A 23553-nucleotide genomic window follows, 5' to 3' on the forward strand; every position below is an offset into this window, starting at 1 on the left:
GTGCGCCCTCCCTCTGCTCATGGCTGTATTTGACACATACCGAGTCTCCATAGATGTGCGCCCTCCCTCTGCTCATGGCTGTATTTGACACATACCGAGTCTCCATAGATGTGCGCCCTCCCTCTGCTCATGGCTGTATTTGACACATACCGAGTCTCCATTGATGTGCGCCCTCCCTCTGCTCATGGCTGTATTTGACACATACCGAGTCTCCATAGATGTGCGCCCTCCCTCTGCTCATGGCTGTATTTGACACATACTGAGTCTCCATAGATGTGTGCCCTCCATCTGCTCATGGCTGCTCCATCTCATCTTTCTGCCCCAGACGGTGACCTGCCGTACAGATGCTACGCTGACCAGCATTCTTGCCGGTTCAACCCAGTGCCCCGGCCTTGTGTGGGAGTAATACCTGCCAGGCAGGCAGCCCGGGATTTAACATGCCTGGACCTGACAGTGGCCTCATGGGAGAGCCTCTTCCTGCCAAGTGCTGGGGAAGGGGACAATTGTCAGCCATAAAGCAAAGGGGATACCTAAACACACTAGAAAACCCAGTTGGTGCTGAAGTCACAGCCCTTCAAATGAGCTAGAATGGTCTCTCAAAACAGGAGGGAAAAAATCCCTAGAAACCATTCAAAGAAGACCTAAGTCCAAGTCCTGGAGGCTCTAAGTTAAAAAAAAATTTTTTTTTACCAACATTGCCTAGATCATTTACACGAAAGAAAGCTTTTCTTTTGCTTTTTTTCCCTTTTGGCTTATTCTTATTCTGAATTATCGGCAGCATTGTGACCAGGTTACTTGGTGAGGCTGAGTTAGCAAACAGATGAAGCCATGTGGGCGAGGAGGTGGGATGTACGTATGTATATGCCATCCGCCCCACACTGGGAGACTGCCGTGTCACAGAAGCCACTGGAGCCTTTCATGGCTTAGGACCACAAGGTTGAAGTAAAAAAGAAAACATCAAATCCATGTTACTGAAGAGTGGTAGGATTCAAAAGTACTGTCCGGAACACATTCCCGACTTACAGGCAGAACTTCCACCCAAGCAGTCATCCCTGGGCTCCGCATCATTCCCCACACCTCATTGGTTATGAGTCTCCATAGGAGGCTCGGGTCTACAGGACTAATTTCATTCCACCTCTTGTGTGTACAAAATGAAAACAAAATGCTTTAACATCAACAACAATGAAAGGACTGCTGCTGCTCTGCATCTAGGGGAGAAGCTTCTCAAAGAGATCAAGGTGTGGCCTGGCCACGATTTATCAACACGAGGTCCGAGTTTGACTCAGAGAAGCTGGGACACAGAATCACTGAACTTTTGCTGAATGAAGTAATGGGAATTTTGAGTTTTCTTCAGGGAAACAAAGAGACACCAGAGAGGCTGCATCTCTGGGAACAAATAGTGGTCTCTGGTGAGAGACACGAGAGTCATGTGGGTGTGGCAGGTGAGAGGCTCAAAAAAGGCCCTGAGATATTTATTGGGCCTTTTTTGAGGATGGCTCTAGCATTTTAAAGAACAGTGGCATTTTATTTTTTATTCTAAATGGTTTTCCTTCTGCATCATCTTGTCACCCTGTCTATAACCCCCAGCCCTCCCATAAATCTTTACATATGGCAGCTTTGTGTGAGGTAATCTTCAGGGAAGAACAGACGTAAGGTGCTGTCTGGTGAGGGGAAGGAGGGATAGGACAGTAACTGCAGGAGCCATGAGTGGCCACTAAGAAGAGGCTGTCATGTAGAGAAGGCTGGAGTAGAGGCCACCTTGCCTTAGGAGGGGATGTGAGATGACCCCCTTTCACCCAAAATACACTAGAAGAAGGTCATCCTGATGGCAAGGTGGGAGGAGAAAGCTGGTTCTTGCCGGGAAAGGGGCTGTATTGGCAGGAGACACTTAGGTCCTTAGGAAACATATTAATAAAAACCACATTTCCCTGGTTTGAATGACAAGCCACACACATACACATAATTAATCTTTGCTATTTTTTGGCTTCCCTAAAGTTTTATTTAGCTTTCATTACAGAATTTATCACATTATACTGTATTATTTCTGATACATTCATATGTTTTATAAATACACATGTGAACTTTATATCTTTTGTACCAGCAGTGTGCCTGGCATGTTATGAATTGTTTGTTGAATGAATACTTGAATAAATGGCTGCTACATATGCTTGTTAACAAGATGAAACTCAGTCACTCAACAGAATCGGGTCTCATTTGCCATCATGGGGCTGTGCCAGTTTTGTCCCTACCTTTCTGTACTCCCTGATCCATTCAGATGAACCCTGGGCTTCAGGAAGCACTAGTTCTGTGATGTCCTACAATGGAATCCACAACACTCCTCTACACACCACAGTTTCTGGCTGAGGAGGAGGTGTGAACAGGCTGGCGTAGGCATGTCACTCTCACTGGGCCTGGCAGAGTTGGCCAGCTGCACTGCCCAATACAGGGGTCAGCTCATTGCCAAGAGCAGCAGTTGCCTTGTGAGTAAGCTGAGTGGGCAGGCATGGCCTGAGTCATTGGCAAGTGCCCGGAAGCTGACCATCCCACAGCCCCCCACACTGAGCTTCCCATTTCCTGCTACAGTAGCCAAAACTCTACCACCCTTAGCTATTTATGCTTTTGGATCTTTCAGCAATCTCAATTAGTGAGTATTTGTGTAGACTTCCGGTATAGGGAGGGCAGGACAAGGGATGAAGACAGAGAAAAAGAAATGAGAGGGAGACACAGAAAGGCTTTGCCCTTCCTTGTCCTTGTGCAGGACAATGTTTTCTCAAAAGAATAGCTTTAGCTTTTCCCGACAAGCGTGAGAAGCCCAGAGGGTCAGGACTCTCCACACACCTTTTTATACACATAAGTATTTCTTTCTCTGCCAGCCACACGACATCTGAAAACTCATACACATGAAAGAGAAGGGAGACGAGGAGAAGAGCAATCCGAAGCGTGCTGCCCGGTACAGGCACTGTAATCTTGGCCCGATACCCCAAGCCCACGTTTCTAGGCTCCGTTCTGTATCCAGGTAAGATCGAGGGTCTGAAGAAGAACCCTTTTCCAGATGAAGGTTATAAACTTAAGAGGAAACATGCAACTGTATTTTCCTGATCCCAAATTGGAATGTTGGATCGGACATATCTATAAATATTTTTATCTATGAAGTCGTTGAAAAAGGAAAACAAGTTGCTGCGGTTCACATGTGATACATCTCCTTTACTGAGGAACGTATTTAACTTTACTGAGCTTGGTCTGTGACTCAGGTCCTCGGTCCCATCAAGGCCACTCTGGGGCTGCTGCTCTTAACCACCCACACACCATGGATAATATGCACAGGCCAGCCCCTGGAATCTCCATTTCATTTGCCTTCCATGACAAGCTTCAACAAGTGATTTGTTATGCTCTCACTTCTCATTCTAAGTAAATGTTCACTTTTTTTGTTTGCTTTTAAGAGATGCGTTCTTGATATGTTGCCCAGGCTGAACTCGAGCTCCTGGGCTCAAGTAATCCTCCTGTTTCAGCCCCCTGAGTAGCTGAGACGACGGCCCTGAGCCTCTGTGCCAGGCTAATATTTATTTTTCTACCTACTTGTGCATTTGTGATTTCGTGGTCCTCTTCATCAAGAGGGCGCCCATATTACATAAGTTTCAATCGCTACAAAGTTGGATCTGCCTTTCATATGTCTCCTCATGTAGTGCATTCTCTTAGTGCGCATAATTACACAGGAAATCTCAACTAATGGCTGTCTCATAACCAAGATTTTTTTTTCTTTCATTTTTTTTTGACACGGAGTCTAGCTTTGTGGCCTGGGCTGGAGTACATCCTGGTTCACTGCAACCTCTGCCGCCTAGGTTCATGTCATTCTCCCACCTCAGCCTCCCAAGTAGCTGAGATTACAGGCACCCATCACCACACCTGACCAATTTTTGTGTTTTTAGTAGACATGTGGTTTCCCCAATGTTTGCCAGGATGATCTCAAACTCCTGACCTCCTTGCCCACCTCAGTCTCCCGAAGCGCTGGAATTATAGTTAGAGCCACCACCCCTGGCCACTGTAATTCTTTTTTTTTTCTTTTTGAGACGGAGTTTTGCTGTTGTTACCCAGGCTGGAGTGCAATGGTGCGATCTCGGCTCACCGCAACCTCCGCCTCCTGGGTTCAGGCAATTCTCCTGCCTCAGCCTCCTGAGTAGCTGGGATTACAGGCACGCGCCACCGTGCCCAGCTAATTTTTTGTATTTTTAGTAGAGACGGGGTTTCACCATGTTGGCCAGGATGGTCTCGATCTTTTGACCTCGTGATCCACCCGCCTCGGCCTCCCAAAGTGCTGGGATTACAGGCTTGAGCCACCGCGCCCGGCCCGGCCTGTGATTCTTAATTAAGCAGAATGTTCTCTGCATAATGCTCTTAGAAGTAATTAATGAAATTAAAAGAATGAAAGCAGATTGCTTTTCATTTCAGAAATGTAGCAAGTATTTAACCTTGTTCCCAAATTTTTGTCCACCTCTATGCATAGAAAAGCATGATAACAGCTAACACACACATAGAGTTTGCTGTGAACTAGGTCCATTTAGTCCCCATAGCCACCCATTGAGATAGGTGCTAACTCATTTTATAGATTTGAAAAAAACTGAGAAATCAAACATTTCCAAAGGTACACCTAATATAAGGCACACCTGGTTGTTGACCCAGGCCATCTAGGTCCAGAATCCAAGTCTCCACCTCTATGCTGTATCGCCTATGTAGGGTCATTGGTGATGTTTGAGATGATCATCCAGCAGCACAGAAACAAAGCATTACTTTGTTATCTACTGACAAACATTGTCTTTGACTCTTAGCATTCTGGATAAATAAAATCGTGGTTGCTTTCCTTTTAGTTTCCTCCCTTCCTCAACTAGGAATGAGAGATATCCCTGGACATGCGGGGTAGTCTGACATGTTGGCAGGCTTTGAAGTAGGCTGAGTAATGTCCCCCAAAGATATCAGCCCTAATCCCCAGAATCTGAATATTCTTTTATATGGTAAAGTTTTCACAGATGCATCTAAATTAAAAATCTTGAGATGAGAAGATCATCTTGAATCATCTGGGTGAGCCCTAAATACCATCGAAAGTGTCCTTATAAAAGAATGGCAGAGGGGAGTTAAACACACAAAGGAGACAGCAATGTGAAGACAAAAACAGATTGGAGTGATGCAGCCTCAGGCCAAAGAACAGGCAAGAATGCTCCCAGCAGAAGCTGGGACAGGCAAGGGACTGATTCTCCCCCGGAGCCTCTGCAGCGTGGCCCCATTGACACTTTGATTTCAGATTTCTGGCCTCCAGAACTATGAGAGAATACATGTCTGGTGTTCTAAGGCATCAATGTTGTGGAAATTTGTTACACCAGCAACAGGAAACGAATACAGGGGTCAATACATAGCAGCCAACCCGTTTAAATGTAATAGTCATAACCGTCAGGCCTTGCACCCTTGCAATGTACTGGGTATGTACTGTGTGACATAGTCCTCCATTTCATTCTCATGAGGTGAATGAAGAAACTGAGGCCACACAGCTACTAAATGGCAGAGGAAGGATTCGAACCGAGGTCTGTCCAACTCCAAAAACCAAATTCCAGCATCCTACATAGAGGTTCATTCGTCTAAAATGAGAGCCGAATCCCAACAGTTCTTAATGATCACTATGGCTACATTCCTTTCCTTTTTTTTCTTTTTTTTGAGACGGAGTCTCACTCTGTCACCAAGCTGGAGTGCACTGGTGCGATCTTGGCTCACTGCAACCTCCACCTCCCAGATTCAAGCAATTCTCCTGCCTCAGCCTCCTTAGTGGCTGGGACTACAGGTGTGTGACACCACACCCAGCTCATTTTTGCATTTTTAGTGGAGACAGGGTTTCATCATGTTGGCCAGGGTGGTCTTGATCTCTTGACCTCGTGATCTGCCTGCCTCGGCCTCCCAAAGTGCTGGGATTCCAGGTGTGAGCCACCGCGCCCGGCCAGAATTTGTTTCTTAGACTTCCCCTCTTTGTCCATACACCCTCTCCCATTTTGTTATCTATTGGTTCCTCTCAGTGCCACTTAAAAAAATGACTTCCAAATTATTATTAGCCCATTTTCCAAATGAAGAAACTGAGGCACAGAGAGGTTCACTCAGTCTCTGGAATTCATCCTGCAGAGCCGGGTCCCGGAAATTGTGCTCTCACTACTCGGATACATGCCCCTAAGGAACCTTGGTCTGGGTTGATAAGAAATACCTGGCAACTTTCTGCTTTTGTTCATGTGGCTTTTAGTTTGTAGAGTAGTTGTACCAGCTCTCTGTGCACACTTAAGGGTTAATTAAACCACTTCAAAACGTAGAAGCAGCCAGGTCTTTGTTTCCCAGGTAGTAAAATCACAAATGATTCCTGTTCAAAAACCAAGACTATAATATTCTGCTGCTAGTGGGTTGTGTGCATTTTTCCTGTTTTAACAGCGTGTACTTCTCTCTTCACCAGAAACATTAGGTCACAAAAGCCAATCTCATCTACATCTTTACAATGTTGTTTATCATCTTTTTGCACGCGGGAGACCGAACTGGTAATGAAACAGCCAAATTGGATTCCGGCGAGGATTTGTTCTGACTTAGAATACTTCCAGAATCCATTCAGAATGCCTCTGATTTATCATTAAGTCCCCTGAAGCCATTTATTTTGGGCCAGCTTTTCAGGGATAGGACATCAATGTGTGCTAGTTATTGGGAATTATAACACAGTTGATGAAGCGTGACAACAGAGTCTCTTGGATTGGCGAAAGATTGCAGAATGGTGCTACAGAACCTATTATACTGAGAATGTCTCTGAGCAGAGAGAGAACATGAAAATAAGGAAAGAGATTCTGTCCTGCTGCCTGTCATTTCTCCTAGGGTCTTTGGGTTCAGTGTACATGAATTCCCCTTTCACAGTTCCTTTTCCTACCCCTGCAGTGTTTTTTTAGCATCTGCTCCCACCCACTCCTCTCTCCCTCAAGCAGGTTATCACACAAAACTAGGAATAGAGAAGAAGGGGGTATTGATGCTTATGGTCGTGCAAGGGTAGGTGGTTAATTCAGCCACATCATGGATGCAGTTGTTAAGCAAAGGACAGGCAGCATGCTATTAAATGAGGTTTTAGCTGACCCATAAAATCCAAAACACTTCAGGATCCATGAATCATAGTCTTGTCATCCTCACGGCAGCATCCACTTAAAGGTGTTCTACGTCAGCCTTTCCCCTTCCCACAGTGTATGTGGCATGCCCAGGAGAAGCTGGAGGGGCAGTGGTAAATTGTTTCAATCTCTCTGGCAATATTTTCTAAAATTACCAACGTGCACATCTAGTGACCTAATGATTACATTTGAGTGATTCTCTCTTAAAAGAAAAGCATGCCCTAGCATATAGAAAAATATGTTCAAGCATGTTTATTGCAACATGATGCCCCATGGTTAAAAAAAAATCTGGTAGGAAACAATCTGCATTTCTAGCAAATAATGTTTGAAGAAAGCATGGAAAAGATACATTATGGAATATCATGCGGCTATTAAAAAGAATGAGATCTATATGCATGAACTTAGCAAGATATCCACACAGATTATTAAGTGGGAAAAAAGTCAGTTGCAGAGTAAAATACCATATGATCAAACGTTAAATCTGGCTTTCCCCAGAGAGTGTCATCATGATAATGACATCTCTAAGTTTGAGGCAGCTCATTAGCATATCCATAATACAAAAGGAAACTGGAATCACAAGTTGGGTTGGTTTAAAGGCAGCTCTTCTTAGACAGGCTGATAGACTTCATAATATGCTCATGTCCTACACAAGCTTGTACTACCCTGGTAATCCTCATAAAGCAAATATACCTGTTAGTCTCCAGAGAAATCTCTTTAAGATGGGATTCTGGTTGGGTGTTAGGTTTAGGGGTAAGATGAAACAAAGCATTTCAGGTTTGCCTTTTCTAAATACACATGCCCATCCCTCATCACAGACCTATAGTGTTTTTTTTTTTAAAGAGTTGGGATCTGATTCTGTTGCTCAGGCGTGCAGAGGCATGCTCATGGCTCACTGCAACCTTGAACTCCTGGGTTCAAGCAATCCTCTGCTTCTGCCTCCTGAATAGCTGGGACCGCAGGCATGCGTCACTACTCTTAGCTAAGTCAAAAAAAAAGTTTTTCTTAGAGATGGGTGTCTCTTTAGGTAGCCTAGGCTGGTCTCAAACTCTTGGCTTCAAGTGATCCTCTCAGAGCCTCAGCCTCCCAAGTCACTGGAATTATACATGTGGGCCACCAGGCCCAGTTCACAGACCTAAACAGTCTTAATTTCCAGAAGGGTAGAAATGGAAGATTGGGGAGGAAAGCCAGAGTGTATAAAAGCACCTCAGATCATCTGGTCAATCTTTCCCTCTTTTTAAAAACCCAGTTGAGAATAACTATCTTAAAAGTATATGGTCTGCTTCAATTACCAAGAGGGAGCTATAATGAAGATAGTGACAATACCATTAGCAATGTGTAGACACTGACCTAAGGGAATTAATACAAATGAATTCATTTAATTCTCACAACATCCACAAGGGAGGCGTTAATTATTATTATCCCCACTTTACGAGATGGGAATAGGCAGTTAGGGTTAAGAATCATTACAAAGCTAGTTTGTGGTAGAGCCAGGGTTCAAGACCTGGGAAGTCTAGCTTCAGTCTATAGCAACAGATGTGAATCAGAGCAAGCAAAGAAGGTGAGGCTTATGTGCTCACATCAACATCTTCCTCCCCAAGTTTCTCTTTTATCTTGTCCCTTGGAAGAGACCTAAAGGGTTGTTCTATTTTTTTAGAGCTCACCCACTGCTGTCCTTCTAATCCCTGAATTGCCCTTGCCCTTTGAATTATCCGTGTTTCCGGAGAAATCGTTCTGAGAAAATATGCTCTATTATTTCTTTCATCCTTCAGTTCCTCCCCTGCCATGGAAACAGACTCCTTTGATAGACCGAGAACTGTGTCTTCCACTAGAAAAACGTGCAAAAATGGGCTGAAATTTCATGATGTCCAGTTCTTGACTATGTTCCTAACAGGTGCCTCTTTCCATTTAGACTTGTCTGTAAAATTAGCCTGTGAATACTGGCTCGCCTCTGCAGTCATTTGCCTAGGGAAGGAGGTGGTGAAAGAGACAGGTGTATGTACATTCTTTTCTCTAAAGAAGGCTTGTTGTCAGTTGAAAATATGGAAATTAAGACTTTCTTGCCTTCAAGAATTATGATGTGGGAGGAAAAAAATCCTAAGGGTTAAGGGCCAGTTCTGCCACTTTGTTAAATGTCTTCAAATAAGTCGCTTAACTTTCTGAACCTTAGTCCCCTCATTTGTAAAATGGCACCATAAATTGTTGCCTTACTTATTTCACAAGGTTGTTGTGCTGATCCAAGAAGGAACTCAGATCTTCTGGTGCCCATGGTGTCCATCGGTCCAACCATAATTTTTCCATTTCTTCATTCATTCATTCAACATGTATTATATCTCTCAAGGGTTAGCTAAGTGAAAAATATATGCATGTTGGGAGTTTGGGGGAAGAAAGGGAGAGAAGCACTCCAGGTTGGGAAAGGGCACTGAAGGCAGAGAAAATGAGGCAATTAAGAGGGTGGAATGAGCAAGGACCTACAGCAGCCCACGACTCCACATTCTAATATTTCTCATGGTATTCCAATTCCTCTGTGACCATTAATTCTCAAAGTTTCGCGACAAAGCCATCTCTACCTCATCTAAGCTGGGTTCCTTAGCTGGTATCTTCTTCTACATCTTCTCTCCAGGCCCCATGGCTCCCTCTATTAAGTACAGGTGGTGAGTAGAATTGGTCAATGCTTGCAAGCCAGGCTGTTCCCCAAATGTAGCCACGAGAAAAGACATCTGTGGGGTGTTTTAAATGAATGCCTGCTATAAAGATAAACCTCGGGTATCATACATCAGGGGTTCCCCACGCCAAGGCCACCTATTGGTACCAGTCCGTGGCCTGTTAGGAACGGAGCCGCAGAGCAGGAGGTGAGCAAAGCTTCCTCTGTGTTTACAGCTGCTCCCCATCACTTGCTTTACCACCTGAGCCCCGCCTCCCATCAGATCAGCAGCAGCGTCAGCTTCTCATAGGAGTGTGAGCCCTATTGAGAACTGCGCGTGCCAGGGATCGAAGCTGGAAGTTCCTTAGGAGAATCTAATGCCTGATCATCTGTCATTGCCTCCCATCGCCCCCATTTGGGACTGTGTAGCTGCAGGGAAACAAACTCGGGGCTCCCACTGATTCTACATTACCGTGCGTCGTATAATTATTTCACTATATATAACAATGTAATAATAATAGAAATATAGTGCACAATAAATGTAATATGCTTGAATCATCCCAAAGCGTTCCCCTCACTCCCACCCTGGTCTGTGGAAAAACTGTCCTCCACAAAACCAGTCCCCTGGTGCCTGTGTTTACCTCATAGGCATCAACATTCAGGAATGATGTCAAAAAGGCTAGGGACCACTCTCTTATATGAGAGATAGAGTACAAGTTGTGTGTGTCCCAGGAAAGGATATTAAAGGTGATTCATAGCATCACGGTATTTATAGTAGCATCTTACTGTATGCTGCTAATACTTTGAATATGCAAAGTGCTTCTCTCTGTTCTGTTGGACTTTGAAGTAGTTCATAAAGGTAAAAATATGAGTATAGAAAACATTCCTTCACTGGCCCTATTTTATAAACGAAGGAACAGAGGCTGGAAGCAACATGTGGCAGATTATGCAGAATAATCCAGTAGCTGAGCAAACATGACTTCAGGTTCCCTGGGTTCCAGGACAGAGTTGACTTCCCCATCTGAGGTGATTGATACCTGAGCACAATAGGTTTTCACGGTCACTCCGATTATAACGGGTTCTTTTACTCTGATAACACTGCTATTTCTAGAACTCGCTTGTTCATTTATTTATTTATTTATTTGAGACGGAGTTTCGCTCTCGTTACCCAGGCTGGAGTGCAATGGCGTGATCTCGGCTCACCGCAACCTCCGCCTCCTGGGTTCAGGCAATTCTCCTGCCTCAGCCTCCCAAGTAGCTGGGATTACAGGCACGCGCCACCGTGCCCAGCTAATTTTTTGTATTTTTAGTAGAGACGGGGTTTCACCATGTTGACCAGGATGGTCTCGATCTCTTGACCTCGTGATCCACCCGCCTCGGCCTCCCACAGTGCTGGGATTACAGGCTTGAGCCACCGCGCCCGGCATCACAAACCGCGGACTGGGGGAAAGGGAGTGGCAAGTGGTCAGAAACGGGGTTGGAACCGGAATCAGGAAGCCGGAACCTCCGCTGCCTCTAGAGCCAGGTTCGGTGTCAGGCCTTGGTCTCGCGGGCAGCGGGAAAACGCTGCGAGGAGGTTTACGTTGGGGAACGCGGTGATCCGCAGCATTTGGCGGCAGTCGCCCCCGGCGGGGGGGTGGGGAGGGCCTGACCGGAAGTCCGGTCAGAAGAGCGTGACGGTGAGAAGGGCAGGTGAGAGGCGGCGGTGTCCCCAAAGCAAAGGGGAGCCCCTCAAGACGTGAGAACCACCACGTCCTTCGTTCCCCAAATCCCACTGTTTCTAGGCTTTTTCCTTCTGGGAGGCCTGCAAATGGCTGCTTCCGGGAGAAACATTCGTCCCCGCTATTTCTCCAGCCTTCCCCTGTTCCCGGTCCGGCCCTGCCCGCTTAACATTCAGGAATGAGAGTGAAGCCGGGGGTCCCGACGCCCAGAGTCCACAGCCTGTGAGGGTCCCCTGGGGCGAGAGGGGGTCGAGGCCACTGGCACGACGCCGTGACTTCACCAACAGCCTGCAGTTCCCGTGAACGAGATTTGGCCAGGCCCTTGGACTAACGTCAGGATTCTCCGGTTCCTGCCGTCAGCGCTCGAGGGTCAGACAAAGCCCCACAGGCAACGGCTCTCTGCCGACCCTCCGCAGCGAAGAGCGGAACGCCGATTCGCCCGGGGCCGCTGGCTCTCCCACAAGGCCGAGCGCGGCCAAAGGGCAGCTCCGCCCCTGCCGTCTCCCGCGGCTCTATTGGCTAACGTGCCTGCTACTCAGCCGCGCGCCCAACCCCGGCTTCCGGCCTGGAGGCGGGATCCCAACTCTCCTCGGCTGGGCTCGCCTCGCTGCTCCTTGAACTTGGCGGTGTTTGGCGTCGTGGTTCCAGCGCCCGCCGCGGTTTCGCGGCCCACGGCGGACCTGCATAAACATTTTCTAGGTGGAATCTCACTGCGAGGTGGCCCAGATAGTGATATTCCCGTTTAACGCCGACAGAAATGGGAGAGAGACCGAGTGACTCTCAGAACCGTGTGGCGGGATTTTAAAGGGGTATCTTAGCTGTGGCTGCGGACTCCAGACAGACCCGCGTTTTCTGCCCTTAGCATTAACTGCGTCGTCGAACCCTTCTGAGTTTATTTCGTCTGTGAGATGGGGACGAGAGAGCCATCTTGCAGAACTGGCGACATTGAAAAACCAGCAGAAGAATCCAGTGTGAGGACTGGCCCGTGGTCTGCTCTTGATGGTGTGGGGGCGCTTATGCACTAAGTCACTTAATCTTTACAGCGCACACTAAGGTACATCCTGTTATAACTCCCATTTTACAGACAAGGAAACTGAGGCACAGATTTAAACACCTATCCAGATAAAAAGTGTGGGGGCTGTTTGACATGCAATCTAGCTGATAAAGCCACACACATTAATATTTGTACTATATGTTATTGTACAAGAGCTGTCTTTGACAGTGATTCTTGTGTCACCATTTACAAGATGCCCCTGACTTTTATTAAACTCTCAAAGGGCAGGAGAAAAAAAAAAAAACAACAACAACAAAAAACAGAAGAACCTACACCCTAAATCAGAGACTACATGCAGACATACGGATGGATGATTAGAAACCCAAGTTGTGGGTGCCATGTTTGGAATTCCATTTTAGCTGAGTGCTTCAGACTGTCACATCTCTCAGGGGCTCCCTGGAGTTGCCCACTAAGGAAAAATGACTGAATGACGGGACTGGAATGGAATGTAGCCATCATCTTATCTGACCACACAAACACCTCGCAGGAGATGAATGCCTCACCTCCTCATGATAATTTTGAAGACTCTCTGAGAAAGTGATAACACTAGCCCATGACCTCACAGTCACAAGGAACACTGGAGTGACTGCAGACCCTATGTGCCTCACTCAGCAGGTGTCGCAGGATAAAGGAAAGAGATTGGGAGAGAGATGCGAGCTGGTAGATCAGCGGAGACCAAAGACTTAAACTGGAGACTTAACCATGGGAAACGGGAACAGGGACTCATTTGCTTGGAGGGTGAAAAGGGTGAATTTACCTATGGGGGAAATCTGAAAGCACCCCTCCCTGGGAGCCAGCTTAGAGTTCCTCCTAAGGTGACCTTGGCCTCCGCAGCGGTGGTGGCCTTGAACTACATAGCACATTTGCACACTCAGCTTCTAAATGCCCAGAGCAGCCCTGAGTCTTGCTGGGGAGAAGTACTCAGGTTCTTGGGCTTCACCTCTCCCTTCTGCCTTCTCTTCCTCCACCTTTCCATATCAGCCTGGGGAATATGAGGTGTGAGGAGGGAGGTGAGTGGAGGCTGAGTTTTGACCAATGTTATATGACATTTGAACCAGACTGATGGCAAAAGGAGGATCCTTTGGGAGGCAGGCCTATGTTCCCATCCCTTTTCCTGCTCCTTCGGATTAGTTAGCTCTCAATCCTTCTCTCTGGAGGTGGTAAAGAACAGAGAGGTGCACCAGACAACATCAGCCAAGTAAAAGTAGTGCTGAGGGTGGGTTCCCAAGTGATCTGTCAACATCGTGAAATGATATTTTGAGTGACCAGAGAAAATGCAGTCTCCACGAAGGAGGGAAGTCTAGGGTGGTTCCTGTAGAGAAACATTGGCTGTGAGATTTAAGGGGTGAAAGTGACAGACAAGAAATGAGGCAAGAGGCTGACAGTCAATGGCACCATTTGCTTTGGAAATGGAGCAAAGTCTCTGGCAAAGGCTGTGAAGCTCACAAAAGCTTGGTCCTGGGGCAAGGTGGGAGGATCGGCCTCATAGGACAAGAGCATGGCTGCAGAGTTAAAGGCCCAAGGACAAGCAATATGAATTGGGACTTCACCAAACTACCATCCCCCAAACAACTGGACAGTCTCTCTATGGCATGAATAACAGCTATTGTGCCACTTGGTATGCAAAGACAATTATTGTACATCTGTACTATAATTGTACTGGGCTTTTGCTAATTGGCTGTAAATGCTAACCTTTCTTAAGTGACTCTAAAAAGGATAATTTCTGCACAACACTAATCATTTGTGGACCTAGCCAGGAAGGCTGAAAGCAGCAGCAGGCTTAGTAGACTCTTCTGAATGGCTTTGGAGACATAGCCAGGGAAACCCAGAATGAGATAAGAAAACCAGTCCTCTCATTTGCAACCTGGAACATTTGAATATGGACACTTTGTTGTTCACCTTGGCACCATTAGTATTGAGCAGATTTGTTAAGTATTAGTTTGAACTGTATGATGTGCTAGTATTCAACTGTTTTTGATGCACAAAACACAGCCATTTCCTATGGCTGAATCTAATACAATCCTGAGATAATAACATATTCTAAGAGATGTTAACTTAGTTGATTGAGGGAGAAAACTGGAATTTTGAGGGCCTAGGTCTCTAGGAGTGAGTGTTCCCAATTGTAAACAATTCATTAAAAAGAGACATGCAGGATCTCTAGTTAAAAATTCTAGTTTCATTTATTTATTCATTCATTGTAACAATATTAAAGATCATTGAACATCTCCCATGCATCAGTCACTGTGCTAGAGAGACAGAATAAAATGATGGTCACGGCCCTGAAGAAACACACAGAATAGCAGAATAGCAGGAAATGCGTGAGGATGGTACAATAGACAGGACTAAGGAGGGTCCTAGGAGAACAGAAGAGGAAAACAGAGAAGGACTGTGGGGGAGGAAAGGAGGAAGACAAGGGGAGGTGAGGTCTTAGCCAAAGAAGGTTTTGATGTGGGAAAGACAAGTAATAATTAACCAAATAGGCAAGGCAGGAAGGAAAGTTCCAGACAAAACCAGGCAGAGATGACCATATGATTTAAAGAAACAACCTATATTTAGAGTGAATATAGGTGTAGTAAGTCTACAGAAAGGCGTTTATCAAAGGGCTTTAGGTGTCTCAAAGTCAGAAACTGTGTCATACTTATGTTCATATAGTCAGTGTTGTGTCCAGGACCATACCTAGCACATGGTAGGTGCTTGGTAGATATTGAAATAAACTGGCCTGGGGTGGGGAAAAAGCCTGAAATTGAAATATGCCACAAATTTAAAAGAACCATTTTCTTTCCTGCTCCCACTAGTCTGAATTGATGAGGTTTCAATATAGTACTTGAAATGTTATGCATGAAAACATTCATTTGCAACCCATCTCTAGAAAGAGATGTGGTTATGTAACCTTTTAATCTGTGTGTCTAAGTAGATGTCAAAAGTATGTCTTGTCTTGAAGACTGTCCTAAGTCTGTTCAATGTTGCTGTAATAGAATACCTGAGGCTAGGTAACCTAAAAAGAAAAGAGCTTTATTTATCTCACAGCCCTGCAGTCTGGAAACTATGAGAAGCACAGTACCAACATCTGCTCAGCATCGGGTGAGAGCCACGTGCTGGGTCAAAAAGCATGGCAGAGAAGGTCAAAGGGGAGGTGGACACTTGAGAAGAGAGGCAAAACCTAAGGGGCTCCTGGATTTATGGCAACCCACTCTTGTGGAAACTAGCCCATTCTCACAACAAGTAGTCTTTCTTCCCCAGAGCAAGAACTCAGTCACTTGGTGAGAACCACACAAACCATTTATGAGGGATCTGCCCCCATGACCCAGACACCTCCCATTAGGCCCCACCTCCCAACACCACCACATTGGGGATCAAATTTCACCATGAGTTTGGTGGGAACAAATAAACCATATTTGGAAACAAACCATATTCCAAACCGTAACAGAGCCTTTTGGTTCCTTATTTTGAATAGTTAGTGTGTACTCTCCATAGGCCAGGTGATACAACAGGCTTGTGACCACAGTGGTAAATGAGACAAATATAGACCCTGCCTTCAGGAGTTTAATATTTAGCAGATAAAACAGTTATTCTCTGTTAATTTGCCTAGATGAATCAGGGAAGGCTCTCAAATGAAGCAGCCTCTGGAAGATGAGGGCATTCCACGGAGGAAGGGCAGCATATGCACCGGCGTGGAGGTGAGAGGAGACAGCATGATGTTCTGGAGAAGAGCAGTAATGAGTGCTACACAGGGCTGTTGGAAATGAGGAGGAAATGTGGAAGAAGAAGTTACAAAGACGGGCAAGGGTTAGCTCTTGAAGGGTCTTGAAAAGGAGTTTGTATTTTATTTTGTAGTCAATGAAGAGCCATCGCAGAATTTTAAATAAGGAACCGAAAGAGTCTGAAAATAGAGGCACAGAGACCAGTAAGTTGGTGGTTGCCAATCAGTAGTCCAAGGAAATGATAAATGAGCAGAGCCATGATCAGGACCAGAGAGGAGGCAACAGAAGAGAGATGCTCAGGATACAACTGATGGACTTCAAGAATGTCTGGAGGTGGGGCACTGGAGAATAAGTGACATGAAGAGATCTAGATTGACTTCTGGGCCTACAATTCAGGAAAGTGGGTGGGAGGTGGCATTCAGAGAGACCAGGAGCACCCTTTAGCTTTCAGAGCCCAACACACAATCACCAACAGCTGACTTATGAATAAGATCTCGGGGTTCTTGAATCACCAAAACACTGGTATTTTTAGAATTTTACATTCTTGCAGCCCAAAAGAACCCCATGCAAAGAAAAATTTAAAAAAACTTAAGTAAAAGCATTGCAACGGCTCTAACTGCTCCCAAACTCCTCCTCTTTTCTGACTCTCCCCAGTTGTATAGTCAGAGCAATAATAGCAGCCACATATTAAGTCATTACCATCTATAGCCAAATAACTACAAAACCACAAGAGAGCAATGAAAATGGCCGTAAAGGCACAGAGTAGTAATTATTTTCCCATTAGCACCAGCTACACTAATATCAACATAGAACAATTAACATTCCTAACCTCATAATTAGGCCATAACCTCTGCATGTCTTGCCAGAGTCGATTGATGAACGGCAGAAGAGGAATAAGTAAAAATAAGGCAGCCGTGCAGTGAGAGCACTGCATCCCGACATTGTCTGCGGGCGAGCCCCAGTGCTGTTGTCTAGAAAGGCAGTGGGAGAACCCAGTTGTGATTTCCACTGAACTAGCCAGTCCCCAGCTAAAAACCGTCTAATTCAGCTGCACTTTCTTTGAGTCCCAGGAAGTGAGTGAGTGAGTGGGGGAAAAGCTACAGCAGTAATAACACAGGAGGCAGAGTCCTTTGCATTTACATCTATTTATTCAGTCCATCACTAGGCAGCCATCCTTTGTGCTTAAAACTACACCTTTGTACATGTGACACCTTATTCTTTGAAGTAATCATTTTGCTTTGCAGTGTGCCAGTGGGTATTTATTCTCTTTATTTCTGTTTAGGTCAACTGCAATGAAGAACAAACCATTTTGATCTCCATCCTGGTTTATCTCCTCTGTGTTCTCAAAGCATCATATTATAAAATGGCTCACAAACTCTTTTGCAATTGCCTATTTATTTGTCCATTTTCCCTCCAGACTGAGTTCCCAGAAGGCATGTCTTATCTGTGTTAGTGGCTGTATCCCCAGTACCTGGCTATGTGGACAACACTCCATAACTGTTGGAGGAATGAATGAATGAAGGAGTGAGTGAGTGAATGTTTTCCCTGAAATTCAAGCCTTGGTGGTTGAACTTGTGATTATTTGGTTTACGGAAGAGGCTAGGCTGATTGAATGGACTTGGCCAGGCAGAATTTAGCAAAATGTAACACAAAGATGGGTACACCAGCCTCGCTGATTGGGGAGGTTAGCTGTGGATGAGCCAAGTGCCAGCTGCCAGCTGCAGTTGCAAGGCCTTGTTCTTCTAGCTAGGAACATTCTGTGGCAGACTCACCCAGGGGTCTGAATATAAGAATCACAACCAGAAAATGGCTCGTTATTGCACAGGCAAAGAATTATGGGCTCTCTCCAAATAACAGTTTCTTAAGTTAGGTTCCCTAGAAGCAGAGCCTAAGACAAAGACTTTTGTCCAAGTGATTTATTGAGCTCAGCTTTCAGGAGAAAGAGAGTGAGAGGAGCATAATAGGCAGGGAGAAAAGCTAGAGGAGAGCTCAGCTGGAGACTGGCTGCAGCCTGATCACCTGTGGATCAGCCACTGGCTGTGGGCTATCCCACTAGGGGCAGGAACCATAACCTCCTAGTGAACACAACTCTTACTTCAGTAGAGAGCAATTCTCTGGAAAAATGAGTAGCCGTAAGCTGTTGGCACTCAGCATCCAGAGCTGGAGGATGGGTGCATGGCTTGTAAAGGTGCTCTGCTAGAGTTGGATAGTGTGAAATATTGTCATAGTGTTCACTACTGATTATTGTGCACCTACTATATGCCAAGTGCTGTGCTAAATATATGCATTTGCTCATATACTCCTTTGGATACACCTGTTAGAAAGGTGTATCCTAGCATTTCCATCTGACAGATGAGGAAACTCAGGTTCATGCTTAGATCCCATGATGGAATCAGGATATTGCACACCCAACTGGCCCAAATTCCTCGCATTCATGCTATTCATGAATTCCACCGATGCTTTTGAGCACCTATTATGTACCAAGACTAGGCTAGACCGTAGGGATATATCAGTGAAATGATAGTCTTGGACCCTGTCAGCAAAGGATAAGCCTTAGGCCTAGATCCAATGTGATCTAATTTAAAAATATTATTTGGACGTCTGCTATGTACATTCTGATTCATCAGGCCTTGATCAAGAAAGAATCCAGACTATGTGCTTCTTTAAAAATTCACTTGAATCCCTCACATAAAACATGCCACCAGACTGGGAAAACCTGTTTTTGATACTTCATACAAACCAAGCATGGCAGGCGCCTTCCCTGTGCATGAAGGAGATTAAACTTGGTGATCTCTAAATTCCCTTCCAGCTATCACATCCTCAGATTCCCACCTCTGACATTCACAGTGCTCATGGCTACACCTTTACTGGGCACTGTGATGGTCTGTTTTATGTGTCAACTTGGCTAGGCTATAGCCAGTTATCAAATACTCATCTAGGTATTGCTATGGCAATATTTTGTAGATGTGACTAACATATACAATCACTTGACTTTAAGTAAAGGACGTTGTTGTCACTAGTCTGAGTGGACCTCATTCAATCAGTGAAAAGCCTTAGGAGCAAAACTGAGGTTTCCTTGAGGAAGAAATCCTGCCTCTGGAGTGTACCTTGACCTCTGCCTGAGTTTCCAGCCTGCCAGCCTGCACTACAAATTTTAGACTTTCAAGCCACTCCCACGATCACTTGTCAATTCCTTGAAATAAAACTCCCTCTTCCTCAACACACACACACACATGCACGCACGTGCACGCACACACACACACATGCACACACACACAGACACACACACACAGACACACACACAGACACACACACACACACAGACACACACACACACAGACACACACACACACACACACACACACATACCTCTCTCCTGTTGGTTCTGCTGCTCTGGAGAACACTGAATGACACAGGGACCAACTATGTACTTTTCTTCTTGTAATATCGTCTGATGTATACAGTTTTACAGCTTCTGATGTGCATAGTTATGGCCCATCCAGGTTACTAGTAGGTAGATTAATCCCATGTTTAGAGCTCCAACAAAACAAGGGTACCAGAACATGATAAAAATTTATCTTCAGTTGAATTCACCAGAATTTTGCAATAAGAAGATGCAGAAATTTTGCTTACACATAAATTCTGTTTTTTAAAAAAATATCTGTATATGGCTGGGCAGGACTATAATCATGTCAGGTTGGAGCCCCTAAATGTATTATCTAGCTCTGTACATCTCCAAATAGAATATAAGCCCCATGAGGTCAGAGGCCAACCTTTGGTTTCTTTATGAACCTATAGTACCCAGTATGATGTTTCACAGATAATCACATACATAGGAGGTACTGAATCAACCCATTATTTTCCTTTTGTTTTATTTTCCAGAATATATTACCTTTGGGAAATGGGAAACAGGCTCAGAGAAATGCAGATTTGTTTGTTTTTAGGCAAATTGATTTACCGTCTCCAAAGGAGAAGCTGTTGGCTGTTTCCTCCATATGGCTAGAGATTTATTATCTGAAAGCAGTCCAGAGACCAGCCCTTCTCTTGTTTCTGTGTACATTGGCAGGCCCTGGGAGTCCAGCTGACTGATATGTGTCAGGCTTTGTGAGTGTTTTAAGAGACATTCATTTGACAACAGCATATAGGTAGGCTGTCCCAAGCCAGCAGCAAGCATTGTTGGCAATGGAAAGGATTAAAGGGCTTTTGCAGAGACTCACAGCCTAGACGTTTTCTTGAGCACAACCTGGAATAGCAGTGTGATGTGTAAACAGCAGGCGTCCAATAAGTTTGTGCTTATAGACCAGCTGACCCTTGACCTCTGAATGATTAACACCTCTGATGGAGCACATAGAAAGGGGTCCAGATCCTCAAGCAAATAACTCCAGCTTCAGGTGAGAATCTATCAACTTGAAAAGAGTCATTTAGGCCATAAGAAGGGACTTCACGTTGAGTCCAGCCTGTGCTGGGAAACTTCCACTAACTTGAGTGTGCGCCCTGGTGTCTCTCAACCCCAACCAAAGACAAAACTAGTGCAGCCTGACATTACAGAAATAGAGGATATAACTCAGAGCCCAAGAGAAACATATGGAAAGTCTTCCTGAATAAGAAAATTAGGAGAATTATAAGGCAACCGTGTGTAGGGGTACCTAAAAGCCATTGAAGAGAGAAAAGCAACAGAAGAGCCAAATGAACTCCATCTTCTATGCATCTCTGAAAGGTTTTCCTGTAGCTCCAGTAATGGTGCCCACTCTCTGGTGGGCCTTGCTGGCCCTGGCCTTCCCTCCTTCCATTCAGTCCCCTCCACACTGGCCAGAGTGAGGCTCTCTACCTGCTCTTTCTACCTCAAACTGTTAATGTAAAGCCCACATCCTTCACAGGACACTAGTCTCAGCCTCTCCCCAGCTGCATCCCATCACTACGCCTTCCCCCAGATGTTCTTTGGTTGCACAGAACTATTTTATGTTACTTTAAGTACTCCATGTCCTTCCAGCTTGCAAAAATGTTCTTAGCCAACCTTACAGAAGCTCACCAACGCTTCAAGGCCCACTTCAAAGCTAGCTCCCATCTCCTCTGGCTGAATCCATCAGCCTGTCTTTGATGCTTTCCTTATACTCCTTACTCTCCATGGATATTGTATTCCAACTGTTGATATAGTATAGTAACACTTCAATTCCCATCAGAGTGTGAGCACCTCAAAATCTCTGGGCAATGGTTCATTATTTTTAAAAATTATTTGTGCCTTGCTCCGTACTTGTCACTTAGTAGGTCCTCAATAAATAGAGCTTAGAATTAATCAACCAAGTGACCTATATTGCCAAGCCTGCCCCGTAGCTCACACTCAGGCATTTCTCTCAAGCTCTTCCTCCATTTGACCCCATTTGAAAACTGAAGCTCGTTAGTGTGTCTGATGCCACTGCCACAGATTTCCCCATGCCCCATGCCTTCCACACAGACTCTGTGCTCATGTTGCTGGAAGTAATCGTCTCAGGCTGCACCACACCCAGCACCAAGCAATGTGAATATGGGTGTCCAATAAACACTAATTATCTTAATGATTTGTGATATTTTTCTGCCATTAGGTTATGTGCTTTGAAAAAAAGAGATAATGACATGGAGTCAAAGGCCAATCAAATTGCAGGGAAATCCACTCGTTGGTGGGCGATGTTGGGTGCACTCTCTGCCTTCCTGCAGTCATTCTCTATCCACTGTGGCGGGGAGAAGGGTAGCCCTCAGACACACAGGGATCTATCCCACTGCAGGGCCCTGTTTGCAGAGAGGCTGATAAGTGACCTCTCCCAAGTCAGGTGTAGCCTTTAAGCCAGGAAAGAAGCATGAAACATGCCCTGGCACCCAGTTCCAGGCCTCCAAAGACCTTGCCTCATTTGAGTGGGCGTTGTTCTTCAGGTCGAACTGAGTTGTAATTCAGCTTAAATCAACTTTCAGAAGGAGCCATAACAAACGACAGCTTTTCATTGCTGCTGTCGCTCCATAAGCAAGATTATCTAAGCAATTAGAGGGTAATTATTGTCTACAGTCAGAAAGGGAGAAGTGTCAGAACGAGGCAAGCCGAAGCAGTGACATGATAGATAATTTATTAGATGGCGAGTGGCTGTTTTTCTCTCTCCAGGCCTTTGTGAGAAAAACACCCAAATGCCACAAGTGCATCCCCAGGGAGCTTCAGGGTGGCAGGAGCCAAGGATGCAGAAACATAATTGCCTTCTATCTCCTCTGATTCGAGCTTCATCAAATCCTTTGGCTCCCAAGGCATTCTGCCGCAGATGTGTGCAAAATATTCCAGCTCTGGGACTTGTTTCTGCCCATACTGCTGGGGGGCCTGAGAGTCTGAGGGTCTGCAAAGCCTCCAAACCCTTTCCTTCCCTTCCAGGCCTCAGGGTCTGTGCTGGCCACCCTCGTATACAGCCCTTACCTGGCATTCTCGCTAAGTTATTTGTGGGCTCCAACCTTGACTCTTAAAATTTCATACTGATTTCTTCTGGGCTCTGAACCTTGCCGGGAGACTTGCACTGCTAGTAATAAACAAAGAGTATTCATATTAAAAAAAATGAATTTTGCTGACCTAGGAGAGAACAGCAGAGCTTAAGGGCTTTTGTAGGATTCTGAACAGCCACCTGTCTGTCCAGCCGCCATCCATCCATGCATTCATCCATTCAGTAAAACCCTTTTGTGTTCACTGTGCTCAAAAAACAGGAAGGTTTTGCCCTAAGGTAGTTCACAGCAGAGTGAAATACAGACTAGAAACCAGATAAGCACCATGAGGTAATTGGCAGATAAAAGATCATTCTCTTCTACCATAAACCAGGCCTTAGAAATGGGTATACTCACACACTCCCTCACAACAAGGCAATAGCTTATACATGAGATTTCAGCTTCCCCGGAGGAGCTAAATAGGTGAAACCCACTGCTGCCAGTGTTTGGTCATAGAGAAGGCACTAAAAAACCTATGGTAATCAAAAAAGCCAGCGATTGCCCCACCCTCCAACACACACACACATACACACACACCTCTCTGGTGTGACCCAGCCGTACTATTGCACCTCTCTGACACAATAAGCTGTTTCATACATTTGCAGTCTTTTTGTTTTTTTTCTAGGGCTTGATCTGCTTGGTGAGACCTCAGCAGCTTTGGAAACTGTATTTCTAGAGACCTCTCCAGAATCTCCTGGCCAGATTCAACCTCTGCCATTACTGTGCCTTGTCCAAATCTTCCTTGCACTTAGCACCCTGGCACAAGTGTATGTGATCACAGCCAGCC

At 45.3% G+C, this 23553-nt stretch overlaps 1 long non-coding RNA gene and 1 other non-coding gene across 4 annotated transcripts in view; one reads left to right on the forward strand and one right to left on the reverse strand.

The window, feature by feature from the left end:
- LOC100403554 (uncharacterized) overlaps window positions 1-23553 on the reverse strand; it is an 88492-nt gene that overhangs the window by 18874 nt on the left and 46065 nt on the right. The gene's annotated exons all lie outside the window — the stretch shown is intronic.
- LOC103793543 (uncharacterized) lies at window positions 12088-17655 on the forward strand. 3 transcript variants are annotated; one of them, XR_013536458.1, is made up of 5 exons: window positions 12088-12579; window positions 15607-15660; window positions 16169-16256; window positions 16414-16613; window positions 17563-17655. It is a non-coding gene; the product is annotated as an uncharacterized LOC103793543 (long non-coding RNA). The 3 variants fall into 3 exon arrangements; XR_013536456.1 differs by lacking the exon at window positions 15607-15660 and having other exon boundaries at window positions 12088-14197; XR_004743802.3 differs by lacking the exon at window positions 15607-15660.

Source organism: Callithrix jacchus, chromosome 5 (assembly GCF_049354715.1).
Source record: "Callithrix jacchus isolate 240 chromosome 5, calJac240_pri, whole genome shotgun sequence".
In the NCBI taxonomy this organism is placed as follows: domain Eukaryota; kingdom Metazoa; phylum Chordata; class Mammalia; order Primates; family Cebidae; genus Callithrix; species Callithrix jacchus.